Source organism: Camelus dromedarius, unplaced genomic scaffold, assembly GCF_036321535.1.
Source record: "Camelus dromedarius isolate mCamDro1 unplaced genomic scaffold, mCamDro1.pat HAP1_SCAFFOLD_197, whole genome shotgun sequence".
Lineage (NCBI taxonomy): Eukaryota > Metazoa > Chordata > Mammalia > Artiodactyla > Camelidae > Camelus > Camelus dromedarius.
In genome coordinates this window covers 27,362-52,723 of record NW_026989761.1, presented here as the reverse complement: position 1 = coordinate 52,723, position 25,362 = coordinate 27,362, and the positions used below count along the sequence as shown (strand labels likewise).

General features: G+C 45.3%; 1 protein-coding gene across 5 annotated transcripts in view; it reads right to left on the bottom strand.

The window, feature by feature from the left end:
* Nucleotides 1-25,362, bottom strand: part of LOC135320580 (uncharacterized) — a 79,034-nt gene that overhangs the window by 39,336 nt on the left and 14,336 nt on the right. Inside the window, exons 11-12 of one of the 5 annotated variants that reach the window (XM_064483700.1) lie at nt 24,826-25,079; nt 22,808-24,458 (exon numbers count right to left, since the gene is read on the bottom strand). The exons of 1 other annotated variant lie outside the window; for it this stretch is intronic. The gene's annotated coding sequence lies outside the window, so the exon portion shown is untranslated. Of the gene's footprint in view, nt 1-22,807; nt 24,459-24,553; nt 25,080-25,362 lie in introns of those variants that run through there. 3 more of the 5 variants (XM_064483702.1, XM_064483699.1, XM_064483701.1) reach the window with 3 other exon arrangements.

Genomic DNA, 25,362 nt, shown 5'->3' with positions numbered 1-25,362 from the left:
AATCCCCACCCCTGTCAGGGATGGAAGCGCGGCTCTTCCCAGTGTCACCCAGGCTTCACGGGCTGTTTCCCCCCACAGGCTGTCCTCAACGATTAAAAAGCTCTCAAGATTTTTACACCATGCAAAACTGAAAGACATTTCTGCAGATGGAGCACTTTCTCAGGCTTAAAAATTTTTTGCTTACACTCCGCAAGGGGGAAAATAATACATGACTCTGCAAAGTCTAAGAGCCTCACCACTCACAGGAGTAGAATGGCCTCAGCACAAGATGACTCTTCACGGATGAGAACAAAATAAATCCGCCCCCAACCACAGGCACTCCCAGAGACAGCGCTCAGCAGTCTTCTGCACACTCACGTTTGTGCAGCCCTCACCACCATCTATTTCCAGAACACTTCATCACCCCAGAAGAACACCCCTGTCACTAGCAGTCAATCCCCAACCCCCCTCCACCCAGCCCCTTGCAACCATCACCTGCTCCCTGCCTCTGCATGTGCCTATTCTGAGCATTTCAGATCACTGAAGTCAACAATATGTGGCCGTTTGTGTCTGCTTCCTTTCACTTAACGTGCTGTTATGAAGGCTCGTCCATGTTGAAGTGGTATCAGCATCTCTTTTTTTTTTTTTGAAAGTGTTAAAGTTTATTAGAAGTTGGTAAGTACTATGAAAAATAGTAGAGAGGAGCATAAGTGATTGGGTTTCAAAGGGAAAAGGGCGGGTTGAGCAGTCAGGGTGGACTTCCCAGAGCAGGTGGCCTTTTTCATATTCCCCTTTATTTATTTTTTCTTTTTTATTCACTCTTACATCTGAATAATGTTCCACTACATGGAGATACTACATTCTATTCATCCATTCAGCAGCTATGTACGGACGAGGTCTAGAAGAATGAGTGTAAGAGGTGACTAGGCAGGGATGGCATTTAAGCAAAGGGCAAGATGTGCTTTGAAAAAAAAAAAGCCAACAAACAGAGGCACAAGGAAGTTCAGCGTGTTTCTGAGAAAGTGCATGCTTGCTTCAGCATGACTGCCGTGCAGGGCTGGGGGGGGTGGGGAGTGACAGGAGTCACAATGAGGGAGTCACCTGAGAATATTCCCCATGCAAGCAGCTCAGCCATTTCTCCTCCTTCATCCTGTATTTTAGAGCCATTTTTGATAGGTTTTCTATTTCAAGTAACAGTATTTTGTTACACATCTGATCATCTGCATCAGATCACCTTACCTCCAAGGCACAGAAAGTCATTCACTGACTGGAGCAGCTCCAAGACATAATGGTGATGGACCAGGGAGTCCTGCAGCATCCCGGCCTGCAGGCACAAACCCCCACATGTTCCATGGTGATGTCCGGAAAGTAAAATGCATGGAAATATCTCACTGCTTGTGCACGATATCTGCCCCCAAATTGCCCCAAAATCATGCTGGCAAAGCACTACTGAGCCATCTCACTACAAAAAAAAAAAAAAAAAAAAAAAGAAAAAAGATAGAGAGAGAGAGAACAGAAAAGAAAAGAATAAAGATAAGTAGGCAAATTTAGGGTCTTCCATTGAAAACCAGCAAGCATCACTGCCAGTATCTCAGCTGGAATGGTCCTGTCTTCAAAAACCACTGCGCAGTTACATTGCAAACGTGATAGACATATATGTATTCCACGTAGATGATATTACAGTAGGATTTTTCTTTTCGAAATTTCCAGTTGCAACATTAACACAAGAGAGTTTATGTTTCAGCTATAAAAATATAAATTATCTTCCACTTTCTTAATTTTGAACCTATTATTATTTTATAAAGGGTGCTATGCTGCAAATTATAAACCAACTGTTTGGCTTCTGCCAACAAGAACTTTATGACTTCACTATTTCAGAGCAAGATTTAATGATGCTTTGAGAAGTGGGGCCTGGGGCGCTCACTAACAGCTCTTTAAATACTGACAAGGATGTGCTATTTAAGTAATGCAAAGGCTCTAACTCTACATTAACTCAGAATCCAAAGAAACTACACCAAAGCCTTACTTTATCATTTTTAAATTTTGCTATTGTTTTGAATATTAAATTTCTTAAAAGATAAGATTTTTTTTTGAGAAAGACAGCAGCTGTATTAAATTTCCTCTCACCAAGAAAGCAATCTTTATCAAGAATAAATACCCCTATGGAAATCCAAAAGACGGGACGTTTCTAGCTAAGTGAACATGCAGATCTCAACACAAGCCTAAATCCTATCAGATCTCACTCGAACGAGCTCAACAAAGTCCTGGACTACCCTGAAACTTAGCTCTTCTGTTCCAAATGTTGGCTGAGCTAAGATCATCACACAAGGCATGGAAGAAGAGAAAAGTCCACCTGGCTGCATCCGTTTTCTTCCAGCCACAAGGTGCCGCTAGGGGGTCCCCGTTAATAAGCCCTCCCCATGAGGAAATCCGGCATCCACACTGCCCCTGCCGTCCCCAAGCATCCCCGACGCCCCTCTCCCACTGGTGGCCCCCCAGCCTGTCAATGGTCTTCTAATGACCCTCCCAGTTGGTGGCACTCTCCCCCTCTTCCCCGCTTCACACACACACACACACACACACACACACAGCCAGGACAGCCTTCCCAAAGCACAAATTTGATTACGTCACCCCCACTTCAAACCCTTCAGAGGTTCCCTGGTAGAGTTCTAGCCCCACCCCCGACCCTGCTCGCCCAGCCTCACCTCAGTACCCAGGTCCCCAATGACCTCAGGTGCCCCCTGACCTGCTGCTACTTCCCACTTGCCTCCAGGCTCATTTTGACGGTTTGTCAAGGAAGCCTTCCTTCCCTCGAACCTCTGCACTTTGGGTTAGGTGCCCCTGCTGTGTTCCTAGAACATTCTACGCTAAGACAACTTCTGACACTGCTAAGCTCTCAAGAAGCAATACATTTTGCTTACTACTGTGAGTCCACCCTCTCTCCCCTGGACACTCAGAATTGCATGTGTTATGAATAAATGAATGAAGGGGTGGGTCTCAAAGGGACGGGCAGAGCTGCTCTCGCCCACCCCGACCCCTTCTTTCTGTAGAACATCAGAAGCAAAACCAGGAGTACCTCTCCTGAGGGTCACTTTCTGCTGACACCCTTCACTGCCTCTTCTGTGTCAGTTCTAGTAAAAAACCAAGCTCCTCCAAAGCCCTCCATCCCTAGGCCCACTGCAGGGTCCTTCCAAGCAGGGGCACCCTCCACCCTGGACCACACAGTGCACTCTCCCCGAGTCCCCACCCCACAAGCCTCCAGGCCTCTACCCGGGCTGCTCCTGCCACCTGAGTCACCCTCTTGATTCCTCATCATGGCTGACTCTTACTCTGTCCTCATAACTGAATGTAGAGCCCATTTCTTCAAGGAAGCCCTCTCTGATGATGTCCTTTAGCTCTTGGCTGGGCTCCCTCTACAGCAGGACTGCTTGGCGACCAACTGGTGTTTGTCCACCTGCTCCTCGGAGACCATGACCTCTTGGAGGCCACGTGAGAAAAAGGAGTGAGACAACAAGAGGGGTGGGAAGAGCAAAAAGCAAAATCACAGCCCAAGTCCCAGATTCAAGGATTCTGTCTCAGAAGAAAAGAATAAAATGTTTCATACGTATGTCATTTGGCTATGAGTTTTGTGGCTCATGGAAAGCAAGAGGTTGGTGTTCTAGTCTAAAATCCAAGTTACATGCAAAGAAATGTACATATTCATATCCAAAGGAAACCAGAGGTGCTCAACAACAGTTTGCAGTTAAAATCAAAGGAACTTTGATAAAGGCAATCTCTCTCTCTCTTTTTTTTTTTTTTTGTATCATATAGTTGTAGAAGTATTTGTGTAACTAAGTGATGGCTACAGCCTATGATTCTGCACTGGAGTGTTTGGGGCTGAGGAAGCCCAGATTACATGCACTGTGTAAATACAATCACACCAACACACTGACAGGCGCCCTAGTGGCTGAGCTGAAGTTCCAAAGCAGACAACCTTACGTTGCAAGACATCTCTCATTAGAAAGTAAGGAATGCAATATTCTGTATTCAATTACATACGTTATATGGGCCATTAAGCGATAGTGCATCTTGTCTAATGAAACCCCAAAATAAATTGTTAACGTCGATTTTCTCCATCTGACCCTTCTTTGCTAACTTTGGATATCAAACCCTCACTCCATACGGAAAGCTCAGATCTACGCTGCAGCAGGTTACATCCCGTGGAAGAAAGCCTATCAAGGGAGAACTGGAGAGTTTCCCTTCAGAAGCTGCTAAGTCTGGTTTTGCACCTGTACGTCATTTGCAACCACGTCAGCGTCAAAGGAGTAAGACCTTACCTCTGTGGGGCGAAAAGCACTGCGGTGCTTCTGAACCATCAAAGAACACTGAGCTTTGTGAAACAGTCCTGAGGCACTTAAATCGTACTTTTTGAGAAAGGCTCCAAAACTGACCCAATTCACGAATCCAGGTACAACAGGGAGGTACCGGAATTAGTAGATAGAACATGCCCTTGAAGTCTGACAAGGCCCTGCTTGAATCCTGCTACAGCATTGACTAGCCGCTAAACGGACCAATCCCTTAACCCCTCTGAGAAGGCTTCCCAATCTGCAAAAGGGGGCTGCCACCGCCCACCTGGGAGACATGGATGTGAATGCAACACGCAAGTAGTGCGGCCGACTGGTACCTGACACGAGGCCTGGCTAGTTTCCCTCCGCTGCCCTTCTCCCCCTTTAAACTTGCATTGTTCCCCCTGGTAAGGGTCAAGCCCCCGGACCAGACTGCCCGATTCTTCTGTGTATCCCCGGATACATGCCTTAACTTGAGGAGGCCAGAAAAAGAACTATCTCCTCCAACGTCACTATCAATGTTCTTAAGAGTCTGGGTTTTTTTAACTCTATTTTGCAGGGAGACTATTCCAGAACTGTCCAACCACCATTCTCCACTTTGGCTCCTCTCCCAGCGCCCGTCCCTTCTCACCTCAAATCTTCTGCCTGCTGGCCTTTTGTTCGTGGGAAAGAGAGTCCGCTAGGGTGGAGACTCCCTAGGCCTCTGTCCCTCCCTCACAGGTGAGTGTGACTACCTTCTCCCCACTCCGACTCCAGCTTCCGAGGAGGTTCCCCTCCCGGACCATGCAGCCTCTGCATCATCCCAAGACGCGCACGCGTGGCCACAACCCTCCCTTCAGATTTCTTCCTGGGTGGCCCTGCCCACCCCCAGGACCCTTAAGGATAAATGCCATTGCTCTGAAAATCCCAAACGCCACTGACTGACACACCAAAGCTGCATGGTCTGGGCTTTCCTCCAACCCAGGCACAGCCCTGCCCCGCCTCAGCCTCAGTCTGCACCTCTCGAGATGAGCTCATCCACCTGCACGGCTGTGAACACCAGCTAAGAATGACGACTCCCAACGTGTATCTGTGGTCCGGCTCCTTCACCTGAGCCCCAGGGCCATAGACCAGAGTGCCTCTTTGAAGTCCTAACTTGGATGACAAATGGAATCTTAAAAATGCCTCATGTCCACCATTTACTCTAGAGTTCGATTCCTGGCAGGTACCTCCCAGGCTCCCGATTTTAGTAACAGACCCAGAACCCACCTAGGTGTTTGAGGTCACATTCAATTTCCCCTATTCCTCCCCCCGGCCCTGCCCTGGAATCAGTCCTGTCATTTCTATCGCTAAGCCAGTCTCAAGTCTGGTTCTGCAAGGACCACGGATGGAACCCCACAAGCTCATAGCAAGGTACAGTGCGTCACAGTCCTCCGAAGAGAGCTCCCTGGAGGGGGAGGTATCTCCTGCCGCTGGTCACCTCAGAAGGCACTGGATTCTCACAAAGGAGGCCCAGGAGAAGGGACTCAAGGTTCTCCTGTGGTCTGAACTTTGAAAGGCCCGAGGTTTGGGGCAGTTCCGAGTTAGCAGACACACCTGCCAGTGAGCAGATGAGGATGGGGGAACCCAGGCAAGGCTGTTCTCACTCCGACCCCTGGGCTATCAGGAACCACGGAAAAGGCCTGTGTCCAAGGCACAGCCCAGCCTTCACAGATCCCAGCCTGCATTTGCCAACCCAGATAGCCTAGACACCTACTTGCTACTCTTATTTCTGTTCTGTTCCCCCCCAGAATGTGATGGACTCTTTCAGAAAGTCTGGCCTGTCTCAAGAGAGACCAAGTCAGTGAAGGATGAAGTGTCCACAATTGGACCAGGGCATGAAAGGAGAAACAAGGTCTCATGGCCAGCATGACGGTGGTGGCCAAACCCTTTCCCCGGGTGAGATGAACCAGGGTGTGGGTGAGAATGCAAGGTCACTTCACGGCTGACTGGGGTGTTGGAGACTCACTACCGCAAACTAACGACACGGCCGTCAGTGGTGGACGTCAGCTGCAAAAGACACGGAGTCAGCTATTTACTGCCAACATGGGTTAATAGTAAAGGCTGGTACAGGGAGGCCTGCATGGCTGCTGAGGCAAACCACAGACCCGGCTCTGAATGCCCACTGGCTGGAGCAGAGAGGAAGCTACGGTCCCCTTTAGCGGTCCCTGTGTCCACCAGATCCAAGTGAGCCAGCTACTTAGGAGAAGGCCATGTTGTTCTGATACTCAGAAAAACCAGCCTCGTAAAGGGAAAATAAGAGTGGCATGGAGTTTAGACCCGCTCCTGCCTCTCTATGAAGGCAAAGTAAAGTAAATGGCACGGGGAAGGTGAATGCAAAAACAAAAAACAAAAAAACATAAAACCGGTGACTGCTTCCTCCAACAGCATCCCCTGCAGCTGCTCATCTCCGAGCCTGCCACTTTCTCACCAGTGACCACCGGCCTGGAAGCTCCGTCACGCACGTCACACAGCAACAGCCCGGAACCGCGTGCAAAGCACGTTTGTGTGAAAGCCAGAATCAAGGAAGATGCTGTAGATTTTGACTTTCCAAGTTTAAATACTCCATGAAAAAAATCTCTCAGCAGCCACCTAAATCAATTCGCATCTCACTTCTTCAAAACAATCAAACAAATTTAATAAGGGCGCATTTGTCACCAAACATAAGGAGGACCAAACTGGTTCCTCAAAGCAAGGATTTTAACAGGTATCAAACACCAGTGGGTGATGTGCTAACAAAAACAAAAATTCCAAAAAACTAGAAAATAAAAAGATGACTAGGATAATATATGGATCAAGGCAACTGTTAAGGTTTTTGCTTTTTAAAGCGATGGGGACAGCACGGAGGACAATCTGGCTATTTCCAATGCAGGGTGTGCACAGTCCACTTTTCAGACGCAACAACATGCTCACAGGGCGGTACAAGATAGAAAGGGAAATAGAAAAAGGAAAAGAGGAACAGCGAAAATTAGAAACACATGAGAACAAAAATAACTGACAGCAATTACAAGAATTTAGGTGAGTTTGGTGAGGACAGGGACGAGGGGACGGTGAGACCCACCCTCACCTATTGTTCCAGGGAAGGCAGGGGCCTGAGGCGAGCGGCGCTGCCGGGGGACCCCAACGTGGTCAGCGCCCCAAACCTAAACTTCACCTAGATGCGTGTAGACAGCTTTTGAGCTGCAAAATGTGGTCGCATTTCAAGCTGGACAATTTTACTCACTCCCACCAAGAGTAACAGGAGAGAATTAGGCTCTGTTCCTGCACCAAAGCATTGTTTAAAAAAGTAATGACTGTGGAATAGTAAAAGCAACAATGGAGTAAAAGTGACTGGAGGAGAACGTGCTTGACCCGAGCTCACTGGCCGCGTTATCTCACTGACGTTCAGATGCTGGCTGAGCCCTTATGGTACCAAAACAGACAGACCCACCAGGAGGGAGGTTTAATGCGCTGCTGTATTTTGATGCCGAGAGCCATGCCTGGTACACGAGGTTCTGGGTAAACAATGGTGACAGTGTCAACCACTATGGGCTAAGCACACAACCAGCTACTCCGCCAAATCCCAAGGACACACTTCAAAAGGCAAAAACAAGCTGGCATTCTCTGGTGGGTCTGCAGACTCAGAGCCAAGCAGTTGCTGAGCAAACATATCACCAGTGCCTCCTGTGACAAAAGAGGAGGCACTGGCCAGGGGGCTGGGGCAGGGCTCCAGGCTTCCACTGCTCACCCACCATTCTGTCCAGGGGGAGAAGGTGGTCCCTGCTTACGTTGCACCGATGCACCTACATTCACTGACGCCTGGGGACTGAGCAGGAGGTGACAGGTGACGGGAATGGAGCCAGCCTGGGAGTGGCACGGTGCTGGCATCTGTGCCCTCAGCTTTGCCCAGACCACTACATCTGCCAGCTCATCTACAAGAAGCAGAAGGGGAGAAAGCCGTGTAGATCACAGGGCCCTGCGAGGACAAGTACAGGTCATGGCCACGATATGCCTCGCCCCTTCCTTAAGCCATAGAGGTATGTCCGGGGAGGAAGTGAAAATTCATCCAGAGCCCGCCAGGCACCACAAGCAGGTGGGACTCGGGTCCCCTGTGCCTGTCACTCACAGGACTGGTCTGGACTATCTTTTTATCAATTCTCTGGCATCTTCTCCTCCAACTTACCAACAACCAGAAAGTAGAATCTGATTTTAGACTCACAGAGAATCGCAGAACACCTCCTCCACTTCGGGCCCGGCAGCACGTGCCAGGTCCTCCGACCGTCACCTGTGGGACCACCATGAGCCCTCTCCAGAGTCAAGGCCCGAGGCCGTAGGCCGGGGGGACACAGATTCCCACAATCTCCCCAGCAAAGGGGGACCACCTCTCGGCAAAGGCATCTCACCCTCTTCTTCTCGAGGGATATCTCAATAGATACACAGGGAAACAGAGCAGAAGGTGGGGGGGTAGGCAGCCCAGAAGAACTCGTCTGCACTTCCAAGGCAAAGTGGGTCCGTTGACCTAATCACAGGGACAAAGTGAGGACGAATCTTTCCCTGCTGTGCCCCATGCTCCGTGACACGCCTTTCCCTGCGTAAGGAGCTCATTTGGAAGCCCCTGGCAGTGTTTCTGTTGTCCTAAATTGGCATGGTGGTTGTCAGGCAGGGAGAGAGGGCCTGAGCCGTGCAGGTGCTGGACCTGGGAAGCAGGAGACACTGGCTCCACCCCCAGCTCAACCAGCGCCTCATTCTGCATCTCAGGATTCAGCATGACATCTATAAGCACAGGGATGAGACTGTCCCAGGAGAGGCTGTCCAACAGGAATGAAATGTGAGCCATGTAAAGAAAGTTTCCCAGTTGCCACATTTAAAGAGGTAACCCCCACCAAATAAAACCCCTAGAAACTGATTTTAAGAACATATCTTACTTATTCTACTGTATGTAAAATACTATCATTTTGACATGTAATCAATAAAGAAAGTAACAAGATAGTTTACATTCTTTTTACTAGACAAGTCTCAGCATCTGATGTGCATTTGACCTAGAGCACATCTCAGCTCAGAGCAGCCTCCTCCCCAGCTCTCCTAGCATCAGTGGCTTTGGCTACTCTATTGGACAGCAACTCCAGGGGTCACACCAGGGTAATTGGCTGAAAAGCGGGAGTAAGTGTCCATAATAACCCTAAAAGAATCTCTCCGAAACAAAGGCGGATTCACTTTTAAACGTCTGAAAACCGGCGGGTTGCTCCTCCCTCACGCCTTGGCTACAAGACAGCCCTCCTCCTTGCTGATCCCTTTCTGGATGTAGGGAAGCAACCCTTCACATAGCCAGGGTGGCCGGGCATCCAGGTAGACTTTCCTGCTCTCTGTGTCCAGTCCCACGAAGTCCTCATTCTCAAACAGGATGTAGAGCAGGAGGATCTTGTCCCCAGACTTGTCGGATGCACCGTCCAGCCACTTGGACTTGAGCATGATGAAGAGAGACTCAGTGAAGTCCTCGATCCTCTTCTCCACCACCCTGCAGTCCTCGTAAATTGAAGGCCACGTCGGTGCGCGGCTGCTCGGCCACCTCCCCATGCAGCACAAAGACAAAGAGCCGAGAGTCATAGAGCGTGGTGCCATACAGCTCCTCTGCACGTGGAGCTTCTCGAAGGTCTTGGCCAAGAGGCAGTCGGTAATGGTGACAAGGCCCACGACCTTGTGGTGGGTCTGGAAGTCGCTCCACCCATTCTCGGGCACATAGTGGTGACTTTAGTGGATACAGAGTGCCCACTGCGAGCCGCACGGGCTGATCTGCCTCACCAAGGAGATTCGCTTATAGATGCACAACAAATTCTGCTCTGAGATGATCCCCACGGGTTGGACCACCACGGGGAGAGTCTGGTGGTCCTCAGCACACTGCACGTAGTCAGGGATGTTCATGTTGCAGGCCCTGACGAGAGGGAAGAGGAGACCGTGGTACATACTGTGCTGCGGGCTGCGGGCCTCACTGGGTTGCGGTGACCTGGTGTGTACCAGTCAGAAGGCAGGGGAAGCCCAAGCAAAGCCGGGGGTACAGTTTGTCCTCAGCGTCTGCACATGGCTACCGCAGCTCAGATCACATTACGCAGCTTTTGGTCTAGGCCTCCGCCCTCTGCAGAAAAGGGTCATTTCTTGTTTTCTATTTCCAAGCACCTAGCCAGGCCCTGATGCAAAGTCAGTGCTCAAAATTGCTGAATAAAGGAATGAATAAAGGAACTGCTCTCACACCCCTCAGCAGGATATAATGCAAAGAAACACAGTAGGATCAAAAGACCTGGATTTCAACTCCAATTTATTTGAACTCCTAAGCTGCAGAATACTTGATAAGAAAACTTGCTTTGGGGAGGAGGGTACAGTTCAGTGGTAGAGCACATGCTTAGCATGTATGAGGTCCTGGGTTGAATCCTCAGTACCTCATTTTAAAAAAAAATGAAACAAATAAATAAACCTATTTACCCCCCTCAAAAAATATTTTTTGAATTCCAAATTCAAGAAAAAAAAAACACCTTGCAATTGACACAACATTGTAAACATGAGTATACTTCAATTAAAAAAAAATCCTTGCCTTACAAGAATATATCTGGATTATGGAAGTTTACAAATGTAAAATGCCTAGGGTCCCACCTGCATAAGAAGAAGGAACTGTACAAATTTACTATCCCTCATTTATGAGCTATATTTCCTTTGGGGGGTTTATAACCTCTCAGAGCTAATTTTCTCAGATTAAAAAAAAGAAGGAAACATTACCGGATTCTCCATACTGCTGAAGAATCAGATAAACCTATGATAGCATCTGACCCACAGAGTTTACTCAATAAATGCTTGTTGAATGAATGAATAAACAAGCAAAGTGAATGCTGCTCCCTGCCACAGAGCATCATGATGGTACTGCCTGGAAATCCCAAGCCCACGTTTCACCCGACTCTACACTAAACATGGGTGACCTGGGCAGGCCTGTGTGCTCCTCTTAACCCCAGTTTAATCATGAATAGAAATGAGGGCAATAACACAAACCTCAAAGTGTTAGTGAGTCATTACTGAATTGTATCCCAACTTTGCAAGATGGAACCTTTAAAGAAACTTGGGCAAAAAGTCCGTAGGCCCTCTCCATATTATCTCTTACAACTACATGGGAATCTACATTATATCTCAAAATAAAAAGTCTAATTTATTAAAGAGGCTATTGAGGTTAAATGAGCTCACTGTCTCAAATAAGGAACACACAGTACAAATAGGTCAATGCCCAGCCCATGAGATACACTCAGTAAACATTCCCACTGAGCCCACTGGTCCCTCCAACTTCAGAGCACGATGATGTGTCCTCATGGCCAGAGGCCCCTGCACCTGAAACTAACAAAGCTAATGGTCCCAACTTTCAAGAGCCCCTGCCACCACCGTAGGTCTAATTTTGTACTTGTAATTATTTTTTCTTTTTATTAAATAGAAAAACGTAATTGCATAGCCTTCAGGTCACCAAAAGCTGACTACAGAGATCATGATGGCAGCCCTTCTTCGTGAAACAATAAAATGAAAAGCCATTTCCACAAGATCTCTGTGTAAATCTACTAGGGAACTTCATCCAGGACTGAGAGGAAGAGGACTGGGGAGGAGGGGGCAATCTGCGGCACACAGACCCATGGGCCACCTGTCTCACGATGGACTTTAGACCCAACACTCACCCTCAAGGAACTTCAAAATAGACACAGACAGAGTGCTGTGGACAAGATTTTTTTTTTTAAAGAAATCCCAGATTCTCTCGCAGGTTTTGTTTCTACCGAGAAACAAATGTCTTATGTGTATAATGTTTCACAAAAGACTTAAATTATTATCACCCCAACTTGACGCATTAAGAAACTGAGGGAGAGAGGTTTATCACATTGTGCATGATTAGAGAGAGGCAAAAAAAAAAAAAAGATTAGAGAGAGGCCACGTCGGACACTGTATTTAAACCCAAGCCCCTGTTCCAGTGCTCACACTAGAAAGTGGGATATACTGCCCCTTTCCTGCCCTCTCCCTGCAATAAATGTCTGAAGAGTCTTTTCTGTGCCACCTGGAATCACAATCACTTCAATTTTCCACAAAGAGCTATGTCACTCCTTGGAGGATGTGTCAAAATCTGTATGTTGAATGGGAGGAGAGATTTGTATATTCGGTTTCTCAAAGGAAACATGGCTTAAAAGAAACTGAAAAGCACTTTTCTAGTCTAAGTCTTCATTGTGCAGAGAAGGAAACGGAGGCTCAGAAGAGATGAGGAAAGGGCCTTATTAACAAATATTGCCTCAGCGCAGCACCAAGCCAGCCTTGGGCACTTCTGGGGGAGGATCTGGAAGGCCCAGGAGAATGAGTCTTAGAAAATGGAAAGAGAAGAAGCATACAAGGCCCCGTCTCTACACCACCATACCATGAAGTTCCACCAAATTACCCAGTATGGGTGCAGCCAACATTAAGGTGGGCTAAACAGGTTATGGAAACCTGGAAGTCTCAACCATAGTGGAAATTCCAACGTTTACTATGTTTTTTTTCCCAGTTCAAGCATCAGCTCAGTGGGCACTCTGTACCAGGCACTACATGAGGCCTGGAGTTCTCCCAAATACACAACTCTTATATCACGTGTGCAAACCACATACAGGCCCACCAGAAGTAAAATGCCCACAGATAAGGTGGAATTACTGAAACTGAAAGCAGCCAACCAGCATATATTACTAGCAAATACGGTGCTGCTAGAAATAGACTCATGGACATAGAAAGCAAACTGTGGTTAGCAGGCAGGAAAAGGGGGATTAACAGATACACATTAATAAATATAAAATAAATGACAAGGACCTACTATATAGCACAGGGAACTATATTCAATTTCTTGTAATGAGTTGTACTAAAAACAATCTAAAACATATGTAGATACATATGCATATGTTTATAACTGAATCTCTGCTGTACATCTGAAACTAACATTCTAAATTGACTACACTTCAATAAAAAATATTTTTAAAAAATAAGTAAAAATAAAAGCAACGCCATTTAGAAAAAATAAAAGAATACTCTGATCCCCTTAGCTGTAGGTGCTGGAGAATTCTGGTTACAAACACCAAGTCCACTGGATCACTCCAGCACTGGCTGTCACTCTTTCTGACCATCAGAGAGTCACTTGGCTTCAGTGAGTTTACTTTTCTCTTCTGTGAAAGGCTACAGTTGCAACTAACGATGTATAGAATCTCATCATTCACAAACCCAACAATTAAAGAGGACTTCCCATGGACCAGGCTCTGGAAATATGAAAATATAGGGTCCGAGATATATTCATGGGTAGAAGAAATTTATGCCATAAAGACATTAATTCTTCTTGCTTTGATAGACAGATTCAATACAATTCTGTTTAGATTTCCTACCAGATTTTTTATGGGTAACAAGATAATTTATGGTCAGGAACAACCAAGAAACTTCTTTAGAACCAGCACTGGGAAGGGGTGGATAGGTCATTCATTTCCACTGGTCTTTCTGAAGTGATGAAAACGTTCTGGAATATTAATGGTTGCACCACTGTGAATATGCTAAAGCTGCTGAATTGTAGCATTTAAGTGGGTGGACTTCATGGTGTGTGAACAATATCACAATAAAGATGTTAAATGAAAAAATATTTCTTGACAATTATTTTTCCCTCTATACTACTAGTCTGCCCCACAATTTAAGAAGAACAAAAAAACCAAAACAAACCAAATTTTGCCAGGAGCTCTTTAGGACTGCAAAGTCCCTGAGTCTCCAACGCCTCTGGTGGTGCTGTTCCTGTTAACACACCCTAGCTGGGCTGGGCTAGTTAGGGACTGTAACTATGTTTTTAAGATCGACGGCCACACGTTTCACCCTGGGAGAGGGAAGGATGGAGGATGTCACAGCCTCATGCCTTCAGCTCATTTTTAACTGAACCAAGCCTTGCTTTCAACACTGTAATCCCTCTCACTATAAAAACAGTGACATCATCAAGCACCGCCATCAAAACACGTGAAAGTGTTCAAGGTACTTACCTGGGGCAGAAACACTGAGGGAGGAGACGGAAGCTCGCTCAGCACTGACGCTCCATTTTCCCGACTCCACCAGGAGAAGCTGGGGTTCACAGCCGGAGGCTCTCAGCCCGGGGAGCAGCGCACACACCACTGAGCTGGTCCCCAGGGAGCGGGAAAGGGAGAGGAGGGCAGCCCCGGGGTCGCGGGGCAGGGAAAGAGGGGGGGGTGACGCGGTCTGTAGCCCCGCTCGGAGGCCAGCCCCAGCCCCAGCCGCCCGCCCCCGTCCGGGTCCGCAGGACCCGCCCGCCCGGGACACAGCCCGCCCAGGGGCGGGGACGGGCCGGCGGCCGAGGAGAGGCAGCCCGGGAGGAGAGGACTCGCGGGCGGGAGAGGGGAAGGGGACGCCAGCCGCGGACTGAGGGGAGCCCGGCTGGGGCGAGAGGCGGCAAGTGCACACTTGGCCCTGGACAGCTGTGGCCGGGGCGCCAGGGAAGGAGCCAAAGTCCTACCGGGCGAAAGAGCTGAGAAGCCTTTGGGGCCGATCCCCGGCTCGGAGTTGCAGCTTCCAACCCTCGGTCCAGCTGGCACACACTGCGCATGCGCAGGAGGGCCAGCGATCCTCTCTGGGTTCTGCAAGAGAAGGTGGGGAAGCGAGGGACGGAGAAGATGGGAGGAGGAAGGGAGAAGGGGAAAAGTGGAGGAAGAGACATGGACAGGAGGAGCAGAGAGAAGGCAGGGATCTGGAGGGTGGAGGAGAGTAGCAGAGATGGAGAGAAATAGTTTTAACTCTGGGGGCATCCTGAAGGAGGCAGCAGTCCTGCCTCTGCACACTTCTCTAACCCTTCAAGGCCCGCAGCTCATATTTTACCTCCCTGGCCCAGCCCTCCACCCAAGGCCTCTGCAGGACCCCTACGGGGATCACACCCATTGCCCCCAAGCGGAGCTGGGTTTCCTTTTGCTCTGGGAACCAAGCACCCGCAGGTGTTTTCGCTCAGAACTACCTTGGAAAGAGTACATATTCCCCTTTTACACGCTGGGACACAGGCAGGCAAGATCTCTGCCTTACCTCCACTGTCCCAGGTGTTGTGCTGGCGGGGAGCGGGAGGTACAAGGTCAGATTCCAAAAGGAGCATACTGCCTGAGTTTTGGTGCATAGTCCCCATCCTTCCGGGGTAAACCACTCCCCACCCTCGGGGAACCATCAAGGGCACACAGTATGTCCCTGGGTGTGGGATAGCTGCCCTCAATTCCAGTGCCCAGCTTGCTAGGAAGATAGGAGTGTTACTGAGTCCAAATTCATTCTCCTTAATGCAGGACAGGCCAGTAAGTTGGGAGACCAGGTGTTGGGGCATGAAATAGCAACTTTCTGTAGACCTAGATGGCAAACTAATGTCCTGGAAAACCATCTCCCCAAGTCAGAATTCAGGCTCCTTTCCTACGAGCTTGGTTTTTGCAATCTTCTTGATGTAGTAATTCTTTGTTGTTAGAATCCTTTGTTCTTGCAGCTATCTGCCTGGGTCAGATCCCTGTAAACCTCCAACAAAACAAACGTTATTTTCTATTATGTAACTTGTTATCTTTATATGAATGGAAAAGTGTTAAATATCCTTAAAGGTCAGAGCATTCAAAATAGGCTCTCCTGTATATTTTAGGCTCTAGGCAACATTGTTTTACAAGCAAGATGAAGCCTAGGAAACAGAGCACAGGGTTTAGTCAAAGGAACAGATCTAATATGGAGTCAGATTTGTTCTTTTCTATTACCAGGGCAGAAGACACTTGAGGATTTAAATCCCTTTAAGTTAAAAATAAGTAATACTTTAACTTTAAAGGAATTTACATACATAGGTCGGAATGTGCATAGCATATCTGGAAAACACACAAAGGATTGTAAACAGTGGCATCTCCAGGGAGGGCTGAAAGAAGAGAGGATGAGGGAAAACTTCTTTCACTTGTGTATTTTTGTGCTCTGTTTGAAATTTTTTAACCACATGCATGTATTTCTTTTTCAGTTAAAAAAAATGTGTAATGGAGCAAAGGAGTAGGAAGCTCAGCAAATACAGCAGCCATGGAATCACTGAGCCATCACTTTTGATTTCAGCCAGGAAGCATTTATTGACTCTCTCCTATGTGCCCAGTGCTGTTTTAAGACTTCTTTTATTTTTTTTCATAAAATAATAAAGTGCTATTCCTCACCCCTGCCCATGGCTGGTGGAAAACCAACTGAGTTTTTATTGAGTTGTTTTCCAAGAAGTAGAGATCAGTTATAAACAGAACACATCTTCAGGGCAAAACAGGCGGAGTGGTTTTCCAGCAGGCCAGATAGCTATGAAGGGTTTTCAACAGAGGCACACAGAGGCTGAGAAAGCCTCCAGGACCCTACAAAAAGCTGCCCAAACTGCCTTCTCCATGGCACTACTGAAATAGGAAAGAAAAAATCTGACTCCATATTAGATCTGTTCCTTTGACTTTAACCCTGTGCCCTGTTTCCTAGGCTTAGTCTTGTTGGTTCTGCACCTTTTGTAAAACAATGTTGCCTAGAGCCTGAAATATACAGGAGACCCTAATCTCAAGGCTCTGACTTTGAAGGATATTAACACTTTTCTATTCACATAAAGATAACAAGTTACAGAATAGAAAACAACATTTGTTTGTTGGAGGTTTACACGGATGTGACCCAGGTGAAGAGCTGCAAGAACAAAGGATTCTAACAACAAAGAATTCATACACCAAGTTTGCAACAACCAAGCATTCCCACTTCCCATTTTTAATATAAGAAGAGCCTGAAATCTGACTTGGGGTGATGGTTCCCCAGGACATTATTCTACCATTTCTCAGCTGGCTTTCCAAATTAAAGTCGCTATTTCTTGCCCCCAAAACCTGGTCTCCTGATTTATTGGCCTGTAATGCACGAGCAGAACAAGCCTGGACTCGGAAACACAGACATTGAAAGTACCCATTTGGTATATTAAATGACCTGCTTCTACTCATCTTCCTGACGTTTTATTCTCTTGACCACTCCTGCTATGTTTATGAAAAACCTGTCATGTGGACACATTTCCACCTCTAGCCACTACCCTTCCAGGTAAGAACTGATGCCAAGAAGGCAATGGAAGTTGCTAGAAGGTATTACCTGGACAAAATAGAGCAGAAGTGGGTTCTGGCTGATGTTCAGGGGCAGGCTGGAACACCTGACAAGATGTTATAAGTACGGATAGACAGCTGGGCACCAAAGGAGAAGCTTCTAAACTTCCATGAGGGACTTGTTGGATAGGAAGGAAAAGTCCCAGACTATAGCTCGGACCCCACCACGAGCTTCCTGGGCGAGTCTGGGCAAGTAATTTAAAATCTCTAGGCCCGTGCTGTCCAACATGGGAGCCACCAGCAACATGCAGGATTATGAAGTTATTCTGTAGCCAGACAGAATTATAAAAAGACATTTTATTGCAAAGGCCCAGCAGGTATAATATTTAAAAACGTTATTGGTTATCTTGACCTAACGAGTTATTTTTGTATGTGTAGGTTTCTGTGGTTTGTAAGGCCTGTGACTAATGATTCCGTTACAGTGAAGTATTTTGAAATTATAAGTTACTGGACACAGTACCCTCATATCACAGTTGAAAAAAACTGATCCACATAAGCAAGGTGATCTGACTTATTAGTTATGAGCAGGGGCTCTGGGGCCAGCCTGCCTGAGTATAAATTCTCACTCTGCCTCCAGGGGGTTCTGTGTGAATCTTGGACAAATTATTGTTGTTTCTGTTGTCGTTGTTATTATTTGTGCCTCTTTTTCCTTACCTTTTAAGTAGCGAGGAATATGTAGACTCTATCTCCTACTGTGTTGGCAGGATTAAATGAGTAAACGTCTGTGCTGCCCACTTCCCTGGGTTTCAGCATTCTCCAGGCAATCAGTGCCAAACTCAGAGGCATTCTCCACTGTCTTCGTCAGTCTGGGATGCTGTAACAAATTACCGTGGGTCGGGTGGCTTAAACAACCAGCATATTCCTTATGGTTTGGAGGCTGAGACTTTCAAGGTCAATGTATCCTTGAGAGGATTGCCAGCTCGAAGATGGCTGTCTTCCCAATATCTTCATATCCCAGAGAGCAGAGAGAAGCAAGCACTCTGGGGGCTTGTAATCCCATTCATGAGGGCTCTACTCTCATGACCTCATTTTATCCTACTAATCACCTCCCAAAGGCCCCACCTCCCAATACCATCACCCTGGGAGATGGGGTTTCGACATATGGATTTTGAGGGGATGCAAACATTCAGTCCACACATCGGCTAAGTCTCCCCAACATGCAGTCATCAAACCTGTAGCTAATTTCAAAGTAATATTTATGTCTCTCTGCCCATTTCCATTCCTACATCCACTATCACTGAAGCCCTGTTACATTTTATTCCTTATTTTTCTGGTAGAGATTTAATTGATTCCTCTAACTCCAATGATCCCCTCGCTCCAGTCTGCTTAACAGCCCTGCCAGGTAGGTCTTCCTTAAAACACCTTCCCACTTCACCTGGTTGTTTTTTAGTTGTAAATGTCAGAATCCTCTCCACACCCCATCCTATACCTTTAATCCGTTACACTACGGCTCACTATGTTATTTTCCTCTTACCAATGTAAGAAATTTCCATAAGCTTAAGAGCTTAAACCAGCACGGATTTATCAGCTTATGGCTGTGGAGGTCAGAGATCCAACACAGTTCTCATTGGGCTAAATTCAAGGTAGCAGCAGGGTTCCTTCCTTCTAGAGGGTCTAGAAGAGAATGTTTCCTTGTTGTTGTTGTTTTTTTCAAGTTTCCAGAGGTCACCCACCTTCCTTAGCTTGTGCCCCACGACTTCCTCCATTTTCATGGTCAGCAGCCTTTCTGAACATTGCTCTATGGCTACACCTCCCTCTGATTTTAAACTCAGCTGGGAAATGTCCTCCATTTCAAGGACCCCTGTGATTACATTCGGCCCACCTGGACAATCCAGGCTACTCACCCTATTGTCTCATCTCAGGATCCCCTTGTCCCATCCCATTCAGGCATTATGAATGTGGCTGTGACACTCACCTTGTGTAACATTTCCTCTCATGAGCATTTTATGGTTCAAGGCACATATGAATGACTTTTTGTTTTTCTTCCTTAGCCTTTCTACATTCAGTATGTCTGGTGAGATTATATGAATCCTTTTTATTTGTCCCCCTGCACTAATCTTTAATAATGTATCATGGGTTTAAAATGCTAACTGATAGACAATTTAGAAGACAGAAATCCTCTAAGATTTTTGTCCTAAAATATCTGTCATGCATTTTGCCATGTACAGTAACATGTCACAGGTGGCTACCCTGTGGCCGGGGAGGGACATGATTCTGCCATCACACTCCCCTCATTCTCACCAATGTGCTGATCACCTAACCAAGGACCTATGCTCCCCGCTTCGCTCACTTCCTCCTCCTTTCCATTGACTACCCTGTTCCCATCACTTACTTCATTCAGCACATCAGGATTTCATGACCACATTCTTCTCTAAATGGAATGGGTATCTTGAATCTAATGTCTGACAACTGTTCTTACTGTATATGCACACACTGACCTGCACATAACCCCGTCCAGCTCTTTATTTTCCTAGAATCTCCCAGAGGAATCAGTTCCATGATGATGGTGATGATGATGATGATACTGACAATGATGACAGGGACCTCTCAAGGATTCTGATAAAGAGGGAATCAATAAAGGGTGGGAATCATTGCAAAATTGCCCCAGAGACAGGCTTAAAAGTAAATAACTGCTATAGTGTTTAATGAAATTGACTAATATTTAACTATTTTTAAAACTTTATATCACTGAATTTAAAATTTTAACGGGAATTCTCATTCACCAGTAACCAAGATTCAACTCTAGGACCAAAGTCTAAGGATTTCAATCTTCTAACAAATTGTCCACTAGCCTTTTAAACACGTGATCCTTTTAAAAAGCTTAGTGCTGGGCTGAAAATAAGCAGGATTCATATAATCTCACCAGACACAGTGAATGTGGAAAGACTAAGGAAGAAAAACAAAAAGCCATTCATAACGTCTTGAACTTCACGTTGCTCACAGGAGAAAATGTTAGCCAAGGTGAGCGTCACATCAACATGACGCCTGAGTGGGATGGGGAAGCTGATCTTCCTCATCAGACATTTATCCTGATTTGTTAGATGCCAACACAGTTTCCTCATTGGATTTACTTCTAACAAGTATGGAAGAATTTACCAAAAGCAGTCTAAACATTTTCCCCTGCTGTCAGGTCTCTGGACTGAATGTCCCCTCAAGAAGGACATGAATATGTTTCATAGGGAATTCTTCCTGAGAAGCAACAGGGTTTTCGAGGGAAGAACTGCAGGCCCCCCCATGGAGGGCTGGAGGAGGGCTAGAGGGGGCACTGGAAAAACAGCAGGAGTGAGTTCAGATACTACCGCTCAGGTTGCCAAAGACAGCATTGCTATCTCTGAGGATATGACATTCTCCCAAAAGTTCCATGAGTGAAGGTACCTGTGAACACTAAGCAGGTTGTTAAGAAACAGCAGCACATAATTTGCGTCACAGCTCAATTACAGTATGTTTTGATATTTGGAAAATAATTAGCCCATTTTCCTTTGAAACTGCAGCAGTAGCAATAGAAATAAAAAAGGCTGAGCCGTCTTGGAGACAACAATCAATAAACAATTCTAAATCTGCAGGATTCCTTGACGATATGCAAGCAATGAGCTAGATGTGTGCTGCAGATACCTCTTACTGCAGGGCTCACTCCTGCAAAGCATAGAATTAGTTTTCTCAGCAGACAGAGGGAACCAAGTCAAGATTCCAAATCTTGAGAGATTTACTATATGGCAGGAAAGATCACACAAGTACATCCAGCCAAATATGAATAAATGTAATCAAATATTATCAAATGTGATTGGAGCACAGATGAAACAGAAATTCCTTTCACCTGGGATCTAGAGAGACTTCTTCAGAAAATGTGGCTTTGGAGATGGCCAAAGACATGGGTGGAAATTTGGCATAACAGGATGTAAGGAATTTTAAAACTGATTCTAAAATTCATATAAAAATTCAAAGGATCCCAAATATCCAAAACAATTTTGAACAAGAAAAACAAAGTTGGAAGACTTGCACTATCTGATTTTCAGCCTTTTTTTTTTTTTTTTAAACTACAGTAATCAGAAAGTATGGTGTTGGTGTAAAACAGGAAAATAGAATAATGGAGCAGAATAGAATGTTCAGAACTAAACCAACACTTATATAGACAATTGATTCTCAAAAAGGATGCAGTGGAGAAAGGATCTTTTCAACAAGTAGTGCTGGAAGAATTAGATAGTGATATGCAAAAAAAAAAAAATGAACTTTGATCCACACCTCACAATATATACAAAAATTAAGTCACAATGGATCATAGATCTTAATAGGAAATCTAAAACTCTAAAACAGCTAGGAGAAAAAGCATAGGCTTAAGCTTTATGACCTTGGGTTTGGCAAATATTTCTTTGCTATGACACCAAAAGTATAATCTATTTTAAAAAGAAACTGATAGAGTGAACTTTATCAAAATGAAGACTCTTCAAAGCTGTTCTAAACACTGCGAAGCAAATGAAAAGACAAGCCATAGACAGAAGCTATTTGCAGATCATATATCTGATAAAGGTCTCTCTTTGTATCTGATCCAGAATAAAGAGGTCTCAAAACTCAATAATAATGCAAACACCTGAATGAATGAATGAGGCCAGAAAACACACTTCAGTAAAGATATCCAGATGGATAATAAGCATATGAAAAGATGCTGATTAAAGATGCCATTAGTCATTAGAGAAATGCTTTTAAAAACCACAGTGAGATACTAGTACACATACATACAAGAATGAATACGATTAGAAAGACCGACCTTACAAAGTGCTGGTAAGGAAGTAGAGCAACCAGAGCTGATACACACCACAAGGAATTTACAATAGTACAACCATTTTGGAAAAGTCTTTAACAGTTTCTTTAAAAAAGGTAAATACCTATCTACCATATAACCCAGATATTCCTCATCTGGTTCTTTAGAAAAGAAAAGCATATGTCCATATAAAGACTTGTAACCAAATATTCACTGCAATTTTATTTATAATAGCTCAAGTTGTAAATAACCCATGCATCCATCAAGAAGTAAATGGAGAAACAAATGATGGTCTATCCAAACACTGCTCACAACAAACTCTTCAGTAAAAACTCAGCACTAAACAATACTCTGCTATAAGAAAAATAAGCTATTAATACAGCAACACAGATGACTCTCAAAATAATTACACTGAATGAAAGAAGTCAGACAACATAGAATAGATACTGCATTAATCCATTCATACAAGGATCTTGAAAATGCAGACCAATATGTTGTGATGGAAAGCAGATCAGTGGTTTCCAGGGGAAGAGATGGGGAGGGAGGGAGGGACAACAAATGGCAGGAGAGAAGCTTTGTGGGTGATGGGTATGTTCACTCTCTTGAATGTGGTCATGGTTTCTTGGGGATATACTTATGTCAAAACGTATTAGCTGTACACTTTATACGTGTGAAAATTACTTTGCCAAGTATACCTCAAAGCTGTTTTAAGAAAAAAGGCACTTCAGTCCTGATCCACCTCAGCGCCTGATTGGAGCGACATGATCAGTCCCTCACCCTGTTTGCCTAACAGGAAGGTAGAAAACCTCTCACGGAAAATAACATATGGATTTTTCATTTGCAATGTCTGCCATGTAATAAAGAATTTCAAGACATGCAACATGTCAAGACTATATAACGGATAATATGAGAATAAGAAACATTAGACAAAGGATGCAAACCCCCAGGTGATGTAGGCATCAGAGTTACCAATAAAGGCTATAAAATACTTTTAATATATTCAAGAAAATAAGGAAATTATGGGAGAATAGACAACAGGGTAAAGACTTTCACCAGAGAAATATACTGGAATGTATTTTTAAGAGAAATCAAACAGATACTCTAGAACTGAAGCTTTCAGCTCTGGAAACAGGTAAACAGAGCTAATTAGGATCCCTTTTAAGTAAAACTTTCAGTAATGCCGGGTAAAATACAACAACAAATGTAACACAGAGCTAACTATGGAAAGAGAAGTTCCCAGGTGACAATACAAAGAGGACACTTAAAGCCCAGAGTGGTAATCTTGTGAGCTGATGCCACCACACCCTGGAGGGAAGGGGTTTTAATCTGCACATAAATAGAGATACAATGTCCATTTAGGAAAAAGGGTCCATACCAGATGTAGAAGACTCTTCCTTTATATCTATATAGTCAGAGACAGAGATGTAAAGTGGCAGCAGAGGTCACAGTGACACAGGGCCCTGGGCCAAGGAGTGTGAACACCTCTGCAAGCTGGGAAAGGTAGGAAGACGAATCCCTCCCTAGAGCCTCGGTGTGGAACGTAGCCTTGGCCACACGTTGGTTTTAGCCCACTGACAATGACTTTGCACTTCTGCACAATAGAACAGTGAGATGATGAATGTGTATTGCTTTAAGCCACTGAGTCTGTGGTCCTTTGTTACAACAGCAAAAGGAAAGAAACTCAGGAACCAACATGAACATGAACCCCAAGCTGCCTGCTGTGCTGGCAAGAAGTTCTTTGTCTCTGAACCTGGGGGAGTCTCCTGTCTTCTGGCAGCATCCACAAACTACCTCATGCTAACTTGACAGCTTGCAGAGGGTTAAATCTTAACCCTGCACAGTTCTTGATATTTAGTTAATAAAAATGATGGTGTCATCATGGGTATTTTTCCATCTTTTAAATACCCTTCAGTCTTCTAATAAAGCTACCTCTAATTGAGAGACAGTGTAAATAGTTTTCAAACTTCATAATAAATAACTGTGGTTTTATTTGGTTACTTAAATTATGAGTAATAATATTCACATTAGTAAAAGTTATTAAAATCAACATTGTTTAATGAAAATATCATTTCTTTTTGCATGAACATGTATTAACTACAATAAATGTTCCATGCTTTGTTCTACGATTTACTGTTAGAGCCTTAAAGAATAATATTTTCCTCAAAAGATATTATGGCAAAGGGATTTCTTTTGGTGGAACAGCTCCTACATCAAATCTGGTGCATGGCTCAGGCCACTGGGAACCTAGAGATGATAGATATTAGGAGGCATTATAAACACAAAATGATTTTTAAAGGAATTAAACAACTGGATGTGTGAAAACAAAGAATCTGAGAATATTCTAGTGAAATAAATGTATTTTTCAGCTTAAGCAAGACACTGGGTGAATAAATCTAAAATGAAAAAACCACCCAGAGATCAGCAGTGAGTCATGCATGCAGTGTGACTGATCAAAACCAAGTTGTTTCCAAACCAGTGTGCAGGCTTGATGCCTTCATGAATCAAGTCTGTGTGGCACCAGGCCATCTCGAATACATGTTGATGAGGTATTTATAAGCCCTTCACCATCCCAGCACAAAGCCCACACATGAGCCACAAGATCATCACCTACACATCTGCAAAACACACAGCATGGTGAATAGCACTTTTCTTGTTCAGTAGCCGGTGGCAGGGCACTGTGAGCAGACAGAGATACAGGGACACAGAGAAACAGAGGCACTTCCCCTCACTCAGCTGATAACCTTCCGTGCATTCCTGGGGACAGGATTGTCATAAAATGCACCATGGGTTGATCCTCCTCCTAGGAAAGGAACGGTAGGTCTGTCCTCAGGTTGGAGCAAGGGTGGCCGGAGGATCTCAGAAGAGCTGTTTCAGCACAACCAATAGAAATGTCTGCCACCGTGACCACGAGAGACAGGTCTCCTGCCATCCCGGTAGGCACTTGGGCTCCTGACAAAAGCTGGGCTCAGTAAAGGCTTGAGTAGAAGGCACAGACCTGAGGGATGCCCCAGCAAGAGACAGGAGGTAGGGCCTGGTTTATACTGCTCTGGGTGTATCCCAGCCTCATCCGAATACGAAATCAGAAATTTGCAAAACAGCAGAGCTGGGATGGATCATCTACTCCAGACTCCTCACCTTACAGTTTAAA